This window comes from Furipterus horrens, unplaced genomic scaffold (genome assembly GCF_987537825.1).
Source record: "Furipterus horrens unplaced genomic scaffold, mFurHor1.1.pri manual_scaffold_9, whole genome shotgun sequence".
Lineage (NCBI taxonomy): Eukaryota > Metazoa > Chordata > Mammalia > Chiroptera > Furipteridae > Furipterus > Furipterus horrens.
This window is the reverse complement of record NW_028327179.1, coordinates 45,171,218-45,181,724: the sequence shown is the minus strand read 5'-3', so window position 1 is coordinate 45,181,724 and position 10,507 is coordinate 45,171,218. Positions and strand designations below refer to the sequence as shown.

The following is a 10,507-nucleotide window of genomic DNA, read 5'->3' as shown; positions in this document are numbered from 1 at the left end:
AGCATAGTGGTCAGACAATCATGTACTTTACAATCAGATTTGAACCTTAATAGATATATTTTGGATATAAAAAAATAATCTTCTAAGGAATAATACTATCACCAAAATGTCTTCATCCACCTAGAAAATTATTAATTATTTATAGAAATTTTTCATTTTCTTTTTCAAAATTTTCACTAGTTTCTAATGTTAAAAAATATTTCTCTACAGTGTTTCATTTTTGCTTTTGTCTATGTTTTATTTTTCTTCACTAATTCTTTTTAAAACCAATTCACTCATAGACAACATGCTCTAGATAGGAGCCTCTCTTTTAACTTCAATTAACTATGCATGATATTTGGTGCTATGGACTGAATGTGTCCTTCTGATATTCATATGTCAAAGCCTTAATCCCCAATGTGACAATGATTTGGAGATGAGGTCTTGGGTAGGCCATTACAGTTAGACAAGGTCATGAGGGCAGAGCCACTATGATGGAATGAATGCCCTTATAAGATGATGAGGCCTGAGTGTATAAACCAGGACCTCACCAGGAACCTAAGCATGCTGACACCCTCATCTCAAACTTCCATGCTCCTGAACTGTGAGAAACAAATTGTTGTTTCAGTCACCCAGCCTATGGTAATGTGTTATAGCACCTTAACTAAGATATTATTAGTGCCTGAGTTATTTTTTGTTTTAGTTGCTTATATTGTATGCCTAGATGAGTGAGGCATGCACTAAGCTTACGTGGAGCTTATAATCTAGTACACAGAAACCAATATACACACACCAATTGAGTACAATACAAGCCAAAAATTAAGAGGTAGTATGAGAATCACATGCCATCTGCCATGGTACAAAAGAAGGAGGAAGAGGAGGAGGAAGAAGGAAGAGGGGAAGGGAAAGAACATATATTTCTAGCTTAGGAGTTTTACACTTGAGGAACAAGGTAGATTCCTTTAAAAATATTTGTAATATTTATTATTAAAATGCCAAAAATACAGAAATCAGAAAGGACAGTGAAACCCATATACAAAAGCCCTATGTTCAACTATTATTAACTTTTGCCATATTTGCTTCAAAAATTTAGATTTTGGGGGTGGCACCCGGTTCCTGTGCCTGAGGAGCTCCTGCTTTTGGCAGGAGGTTCTAGCTCATGCTTTCTGGTTGGACCAATGATTGTTCCCATGAGGCTTCACCGACTGTTTAATCACATTTCTTCCTCATCCCTAACATGTAATCATTCAAAAAAGACCTGTTACTTCAGCCTAGAGGACCAGCAATGAATAGTAGCATGAAATGTGCTGATTTGAAGGCTCACTTGTGCAGTGTGGAGGAAAAGAACGTGTTTTACAAAAATGGATTTTGGGAGTGACCTGAAGAATTCACATGAAGCTGTATTAAAATTGCAAGACTCGGAATTACAGTTACTGAAATGGTGAAGAAATGTATGGCCCTGAGGATAAAAAGTGATAAAAACAATACACATCTACTTTACAGAACCTTTGTAATCAAATTGATAAGGAAAGTACTTTCCAAATGAATTGTGTAAGCAATGTATCAAAGTCTTGGCTACTTACATTACAATTCAGCAGACAGAACAACTTAGTAGGATAAAGAAGACACATGCAGAGGACCTAAATTTTGGACCTTTACACAGGCTTACCATGACAATCAAAAACAAGTAGCAGGTGAAGAAAAATTATATAGGTGTTCATCAGCAAATAGAGGCAAAGATGATCAAGGTTACCAAGACAGCTGCTGAAGAGCCAGAAATTAACTTTAAGCCTCCCTTACTAGAAGAAAATATAATGCTTCAGGCAAATGATATTATGTGGAATAATTTAATGACAGAGAATTTGCAAGTAATGTTGACAACTTTAGCAGAGGACTTACGCAGACACAGCAGATACTTCTAAACAAGGAAGAAGGAAGCTATCCTGGAACAAGAGAAAATAATTGAGGAATCTTCTAAGACCTATGAAAAGAAGTCTAATAACTGTACTCTGATGAGCCAAAACAGAGACTTGAGAAGTTGTAATAGTTAGTGCAGTAGCTGAGGTGCACTGAGGGAAATTTTACAGCACAGAAAATAGAGCAAAAAGTGCAAGAAAATGGTGGGAAAAAAACACTTTCTATAATAAAATATGAAGAAGATGCATGGTCAGTTACATCTATAGAAGGAAAGGCTATCCAAATTTGAATCTGTTTGTCACTCAATTGCTGGAATAATTAGGTCTCCAATATCTGCAATGGGTTCTTTTCTTTTTTTAAAATTTTTTTAATGTTTTATTAAATACATTTTTTAGGATTTTATTTATTTATTTTTAGATAGAGGGGAAGGGAGAGAGAAAGAGAGGGAGAGAAACATCAATGTGTGGTTACCTCTCTCACACCCCCAGCTGGGGACCTGGCCTGCAACCCAGGCATGTGCCCTGACTGGCAATTGAACCAGTGACCATTTGGTTCGCAGGCTGGTGCTCAATCCACCGAGCCATGCCAGTCAGGGCTGTAATGGGTTCTTAAACATTCTGTGACTTGACCTCTGTAAGTGAGACCATCTGGCAGAACAGGAATTGTACCATGGTGCAATTCCCAGAAGGAAAGCACAAAATCAGTTAAAAGCACAAGGAGACCTCTTGGTGTGAAAGAGCTATGAGAAACCTGGTGAAATTGTCTTTTCCATATATTCTGATGAACAAAGAATACACTTGATTATACAAAATGTTGATAATGTAAATCAATTAGAAGGCACTGATTTTTCAGACATCCCTCAACTTATATATTGTCACTATACAATAAAACAAGTCATCACTAAGAAATCATGTATAGTTCTGCTGAATCCTATTCCTAAGGATAAGAAGTGGGTTCTTAATCATGAAGATGTCACATTAGAAGAATTACTGGGTAAGAGAAATTTTGGTGAAGTATTTAAGGGCATACTAAAGGATAAAACTGCTGTTGCTATTAAAACATGTAAAGGTCTTCCTTAAGAACTGAAAATAAAATTTTTACCAAAAAGCCAAATTTCTCAAGCAATAGGATCATCCCAATATTGTCAAACTTACAGGAGTTTGCACACAAACACAGCCTGTCTACATCATACAGAACTGATTCCAGGATACCAGAACAGTCTCACTTCCCTTTGTTAAGAGTACGACTACATGAGGCATGCCTATTTAATATAAGATGCTCTGAATTTTTCTCTAGAAAACAGAGATCTTTTTCTTAGAGTTGCTATTTGGAAAAAAATTTCTAGTATGTTGGGTTGAATGGCTTCACAGGGAAGGAAAAAATGAAAGCAGGGAAGTCAGTTTAGGGAGCTAGTCCTGATAGCTCCATGAGTGCCAATGAAATAAAGTTGAGCACAGGGAATGGAGAAGGACAAGACATTGTGAGTATTTTATAGGTTAACTTGCAAGGATATGGCAACTGACTTGATATGGATCATAGGGGGAAAGGAAGAGGCAAAGTGAAGAAGAGAATAACAATAAATTCATTTACTGAATACCTATCCTGTGTCAAGTATAATTCTAAGTATTTTACTTAAATTATTACATTATAATGTTTGCAAACCTCAGAGTAAAATACCGTGGGTTTTCCTATTTAAAAAAAAGAAACTGAGGGACAAGGGAGTTAGAACACATTAATAAAAAGAAGTTGCAAGTGGAAGACTATGCTGAAAGTCCAAACCTGTATGGTTCTACAATTTCACATTTTTCTATAATGCCTCCCCAAAATGTATCTATTATTATTATTTTTTTTTTTAGTTTAATTTATTGGGTTCACACTGGTTAACAAAATTATACAGGTTTCAAGTGCACAATTCTACAACATATCATCTGTACACTGTATTGTGTGTTCACAACCTCATGTCAATCATATCATTTATCCCACTATACTCTCCTCCACCTCCATAAAATGCATCTCAAAATAGAAGACTTTGAGTCTTAATGAATGAAAAAATCTGATGTTATTAATACTGACAAGAGAAAAATCCAGACATGAAGATTGATAATGAGTTTGGTTTGGAAAGTATGTCAGAAAGTCTGGTTGTCCTTAAATACTTATTCTCTTCTTTCATAGTGAATTACCTTCCATTTTTTAACTGATATTTGGATATCAAGAATAAAGAACACAACACATTTTTCAGATTCTCTTATGAACAGATGTTGACATGTGACAAAATTCTGGTCAGTAGGAAGTAGGGCAAATGTTAAGTTCAGTGTCCAGGGAATGTCATTAAGGGATAAAAGTTATGTTCTTCTCCCACACCTTTTCCTGATAGATGGAAGGCAGAGGTCATGGCTGAAGCTTTAACAGGAGTTCTGAAAGATTTATCATTGGTTTCATGAGACCGGAAGGTACAACCAGAGAATAAGCTAAAAGTAGACTGGCTCCTTGCCACTGTGAAATGAGAGAATAAATTTCTCAAAATTATGATTACACTGGAGTTTCTGTGATGGGAAACATAATATCCTACCAGATATCAATATACTTACTTTGATTTTTCTTCCTCTAACATTCCTTATTTTCTATTGTGTAAAAGTAAAATAAGTATCTTAAATGTATAAATGCTTGTATTTTTATTTACATGTTATTCTTATTCATAACCTTAGATATGCTGAATTATTATTTTTAGTCATCTGCTTATTGTTAATATTTCTTCTATAAAAGTATTTCAGTAGATGAAAAGAATTTGAGGTCAGATATAATTTAAGATTGAATCTCACCTATGCCATATATTAGCTATATGTCAGGAGAATTTCTCAATCTCTCGGAAAATAATTTTACACATTGGTAAAATAAAAATAACATTTTCCTCAAAATTGTTGTGTAAATATTTAGAAAAACTGTAAATAAATTTTAGTTATACTCTAGCTTACGAACAATACCTGGGACACAAAATGTGATAGTTTGTTTGTTTAATATGCTTTATTGATTATTCTGTTACGATTGTCCCAATTTCTTTTCCCTTTGTTCCTCGCCACCCGGTAACCCCCTCCCTCCAGTTGCCCCTCTCTTTGTCCATACCCATTGGCTGTGCATATAGTTCTTCTCAACATCTTCCTATCTACTCCACTCCCTCTTTCTATGTTTAATTCCTGTACCATCTCCCTCTTTTCCCCTCTTCCCCTCCCCTCTGAACTCCCCCCAAAATGTTCTCCATACCTATCATTCTTTTCCCACTCTCGTTGCCTACTTAGTTTGCCTTTTTTTTGATTCCCTAGCTTTTGTTGTTGGTTGTTGTGATACAGTTTTCATTTTGATATTCATAGTTTTGATCCTCTTTCTCCTAAACAAGTCCCTTTAACATTTCATATAATAGTGGTTTGGATCTAATGAACTCCTTCAGTTTTACTTTGTCCTGGAAGCACTTTCTATGCCCTTCTATTCTGAATGACAACTTTGCTGGATAGAGTAATTGTGGCTGTAGGTTTTGGCTTTTCATTACTTTGAATATTTCTTGCCACTCCCTTCCTGCCTACAGAGTTTCTTTTGAGAAATCAGCTGATAGTCTAATTGAGATCCCTTTGAACATAATTCTCTTCTCTCTTGCTGCTTTTAATATTCTCTCTTTATTCTTAATTTTTGACATTTTGATGATAATGTGTCTTGGTGTGGTTCTCCCTGGGTGTAGTTTTTTTGAACTTCTCTGTGCTTCCTGTACCTGTAAGTCTATTTCCTTCCCCAAGTTAGAGAAGTTCTGCTTCATTATTTTTTCACATAATTTTTCAATTTCTAGTTCTTCTTCACCTTCTGGCAACCCTATGATTCAGATGTTGGCCTGCTTATAGCTGTCCCATAGGTTTCTGAGCCTCTCCCCATTTTCCTCACTTTTTGTTTCCTCCTTCTGCACTGGTTGACTGTTTGTTCCTCCCTTATGTTCTGATTTGTTGATTTGATCCCTGGTTTTAGTTTCCTCACCAGTAGTGTTTTTGTTAATTTCAGCGGGGCTAGCCTTCATTCCTTCCCCATTTTGTCTAAGATCTGCTGTCAGATCTGTAAGCATTTGTAAAACCAAATCTCTGAACTGTGCCTCAGAAAGATTTCCTATCTGCTGATCCATTAGATTAGATATGTGATGGCTGGTCAGCTGTGTCACTGGGATCTCTATCATGATCTGTGCCATCTGACAGTTTTGTGTTTGCTTTTGCTTCCTGGGGGGCGCTGTCAAATCTCCTACACTACAGGCGGTGAAGTCCCATGCATTCATCACTACTGGGCGACCCTTCTCACCACACTGTGGTGTTTTGTGTTGGGGCAGGGGTCCAAGATGGATTCCTACCATTCACTCTCTGCTGAGAGACTGGGAGGTTCTTCCTCCATCCCCACCCTCTCTGGCCCTCACAGTCAGGGGCAATGGGGGTCTGCCTTCCCACGCATTGGAATCACAAGCTGATGGGTTTGGTCTGCAGCCGGCGGTGCTCCCCAGGTGCTTCTTGCCTCCCCTTAAATATGGGCATCTGTGCTTACTGCTGTCCCGCCGCCATCACCACAGCTGCCATCACCAGTACAGCTTGACCTCTCTGCCCCAGCTTCACTACTCCTACCCATCCGGACAAGTGCCATTTCTTTATAACTTCATACGTTGAACTTCCATGTAGCTTTATTTTCTGGAACTTCTGTTTATTTCTGGTTTTGCAGTAGTTGTATTCCTTGTTAGTTGTGGAGGGAGATGAAGCATGTCAGTCTAGGCCTCCATCTTGGCTGGAAGTCTTTCCTAAACTGTCTAGATGAGTATTTCTTCTTAATATCTTTGTTTGTTGGACTTTCATGCAACTTTGTTTTCTGGAACTTCTGGTTGTTTCTAGTTTTGAAGTTGTTATATTCCTTCTTAGTTGTGGAGGGAGATGCAGCATGTCTGTCCACACCTCCATCTTGGCTGGAAGTCTCAAAGTATTATTAATCCAAAATGTGATATTTATTAAATGAATTCCAGCTTTAAAAGTGAAAACCTCCAAATAAGTGTAGTTTAGTATTATTCAAGACTGTATTGTGAAAACTCTGGTCAAGAGAGGCTGAGCTCTTTCTTCCTGCACTGTAGGATAGATGGCCACCACACCTTCTAACTCTATCACTAGCCTGGCAGGGAAAGGCAAAGGCAAGGGCGGGTCTGGAGATTGAGTCCTGATGCAAACAAGATGGTCTGATAGTACTAAAGATAACACAGGGAAACAATTTTTTTTTTTTTTTTTTCTCGCAAGCCGATGCTCAATCCACTGAGCCACAGCAGCCAGGGCCAGGGAAACAATTTTTAACATAATTCATGTTGAGTTTGATTTTTCAGCTGTTTTGGGCTTAAATTGGCATGCCAGTTTCAAAACTGCAGTTAGTTTTCTTCTATCACATCAAGTTTTTTCTGTACAGCTTATCTTAATGTGACCATTCTAGGCTAGATTGAACCTGGATCGAGGGAAGCACAAGTGTTCTTCTGTTGGCTGAGAGCAAACCTCCCTCAAGTGGGAGGGGTAAGGGACAACCTTGGAGACCAGCGACAGGTTCATACTTGTCTAAGCTATTCAATTATACATGAGAAAGTGTGGTGAGAGGTTGTGTGCCACTCTGTGTAGTGAATTGTATTCCGAAGTGTAGTCTGAGTTCTTGTCTGTATATAAGGAGTCAGCAGAATTTATTTTTTTAATTTACATACGTACTTATTTTCTTTCCTTCAGATCATGTCTACCTCTGTTATTTCTCACCCTAAGTGCCTAAACAACCCCGATTCCTTTTGTTATATCTGTGGCAGTTTCACCATTCCCAGTCAAAGGACAAACATCAGCACATCTGTCAGGCAAGCCTATTTCGCATATTTTAAAGTAAAACTTGGTGCTCAAGATAAGTTTTGGGCCCCTCACAAGGTGTACAAACAGTGTGTTGAGAGTATATGGATGTGGACGAAGGGAACATGTGATAAATTGCCATTTGGTATATCTATGGTTGGCAAGAGCCCAGAGATCATTCAAGTGACTGTTACTTTAGTATAACAAGGAAAGTAAGTGTAGAATAGAGTATCCTAGTCTACCATCAGCTACACACCACTGGCTCATTCAGTTGAAATCGCAGTGCCAGTTTTCATTGAACTACCCTCTTTTGAAAAACAGGAGTATGGTGAAGAACTAAGTGACAGCAACGATGAAGATTTTGAAATTGAAGATACCCAGTTCATCAGGGATTTGATCAGCATGAGTTGAATGATTTGGCATGAGATTTGGGACTATCCAAAAAGCATCAAGACTGCATGAGAAAAACTTGCTTGAAAAAGGAGCAAAGGTATGCTACTTTCAATCAAGAGAAAGTGCATTCCTGCAGTACTTACAAAGTGGCAGTAGCTTTGTGTATTGCCATAACACATGGTTTAATGGAGGAATTGGGAATTCCAATCTATAATGCAACTGGATGATGACTGTTCATCGATAGCTCAAAGCAGAGCTTGAAGTGTGTCCTTCTCCACAATGGCAATTTATTTGGTGCAGGCCCATTTGGTCATTCAGTTTGTTTTCATGAAGAATATGAAGGCATAAAGAGAGTCATTGATCTGTTGCAATATCACAAGCACAATTAGATCATCTGTGTTGACCTTAAAATGGTCTGCTTCCTTCTTGGTCAGCAACACAGATACACCAAGTATCCCTGTTTTCTGTGTATGTGGGACAGCAGAGCTCATGAGAAGCATTGGGTGGAGTCGAATTGGCCTCCAAGATCTGACCTCAAACCTGGTGATCCAAACATTCTACCTGAGCCACTTGTTGACAGAAAGAACATTATCTTCCCACCTCTGCACATAAAACTGGGTCTCATGAAGCAATTTGTGAAAGCTTTGCCAACTGAAGGAGACTGTTCCAATATCTCATTTTGGCATTTCCTAGCCTGTCATTTGAAAAGATAAAATACCTTAGTATGTATGTTTGGTAGCAGAACTTTACTACTTATACACAATTTGACTTACAGTAACAATATATAGCCTTTATATGAGTAAAATAACTCTAAATAAACAGTATATTCAGGTAATTTTTTTTCTTTATTTTCCTTCGTATGTACATTTTGTATGATTTTTGGGACAAAGGGAGGGTATCCTGTAACTCAAAAAGTTGATATCATAGAGAAAAACTGGAGCCATTTTTTAATTCAGATGCCAAAAGTTAGTCAAAAACAAGTATCAGGTCTAACTCAACAAAAGCTGTGTTCCCCTGTGTAACAAAACATCATCAAGAAAGACAAGGAACTGAGGTGGTTCAAGGTGTTCTTTGGGGCTTGACTGTAGAAGATGGGGTTGAAATTACCAGCTTCTTTCCTTTCACCCAGCACACAGAGATGATGCTGACTCTGATGAAATCCAGTCAAAGCTGGAAATAATGAAGAGCCTTCACCATGTAAACATTGACCATCTCCACCTGGGCTGGTACCAGTGCACATGATATTGCTCATTCCTCACTTGGCACTCCTCGATTCTCAGTTCAGTTATCTGTCATTGAAGAATCTGTCATTCTCATTTACCATCCCTTAAAAACTGCCCAAGGGACTCTCTCACTGAAGGCATACAGACTGATATCCACACTGATGGAAGATTCTAAAACGAAGGATTTTTCTCCTGATGAATTGAGAAAAGGAAGTATCAACTTTGAGCACACATTTGAAGTGCTGATTGTGATTAAAAATTCACATCTGATCAATCATAATGTGGGAGCTTGAAAAGAAGTCAGCTGTAGCAGATACATATGAATTGCTCAGTCTTGCTAACAGCAATCATTTGGGAAAGGATCTACAGTTGCTGATGGACAGAGTGGATGAAATGAGCCAAGATATCATTAAATATTACATATAATTGAGGAACATGAGTGAACAGCAAAAACAGTAACACCAGTATCAGCAGCATCTCAGCAGGGGCATATGCAACACCAGCATTCAGGGATACCCACACATCCAGAGGGGAATCTGTCCAGACTTTTCAAACTTCACCAACCTCCAGCCAGGATGGATTCTCTGCTCATTGCAGCTCAAGTCAACACTTAATTGCCAGAACATCAAAGAATTCACTGTCCAAAACTTAAGACAAACTCTTCTTAGCCCAGGCTCCTCAAGAATGCAACAGTTAACAAAAGAAAGTTTCCAGAAAAAAAGGAAGTAACATGGACTCTTAGAAGAAATACATTTGCATGTTGAAAAGGCTTCCTAGCAAATAATAAAATATAAAGAAAACAAACAACAAAAAAGAAAAAGCTGAGTAGCTATTACCATTTTCACCCCAGAGTTGAATATAACTCAATGCCTATGTATCTTTTGATTTAAACTTTTGTAAATGAAAATGCTTCACAGAGAAGTAAGCTCCTGGATGAAAATCTTAAATTGGCCTGCAACCTCTCAACATTTATATGCAGTCCTTAGATACAAAAGTAACATAAACATTTGATTTTATAACATATATTTTCTCCTAATTCTGATTCTTAGCTGAAATTCAGTGGACTACTTATAAATTTATAACAATGTATCAGATTTAAAAGGCAGTAGACATTTTGAGTTAAAG

General features: G+C 37.7%; 2 pseudogenes; both read left to right on the top strand.

Annotated features, from left to right (window-relative positions):
• Positions 1-1,718: 1,718 nt before the first annotated feature.
• Positions 1,719-3,096, top strand: LOC150001668 (tyrosine-protein kinase Fer pseudogene; annotated as a pseudogene).
• A 226-nt stretch (positions 3,097-3,322) lies between these two features.
• LOC150001667 (eukaryotic translation initiation factor 3 subunit H pseudogene) lies at positions 3,323-10,079 on the top strand (annotated as a pseudogene).
• The last annotated feature ends 428 nt before the right edge of the window (positions 10,080-10,507 follow it).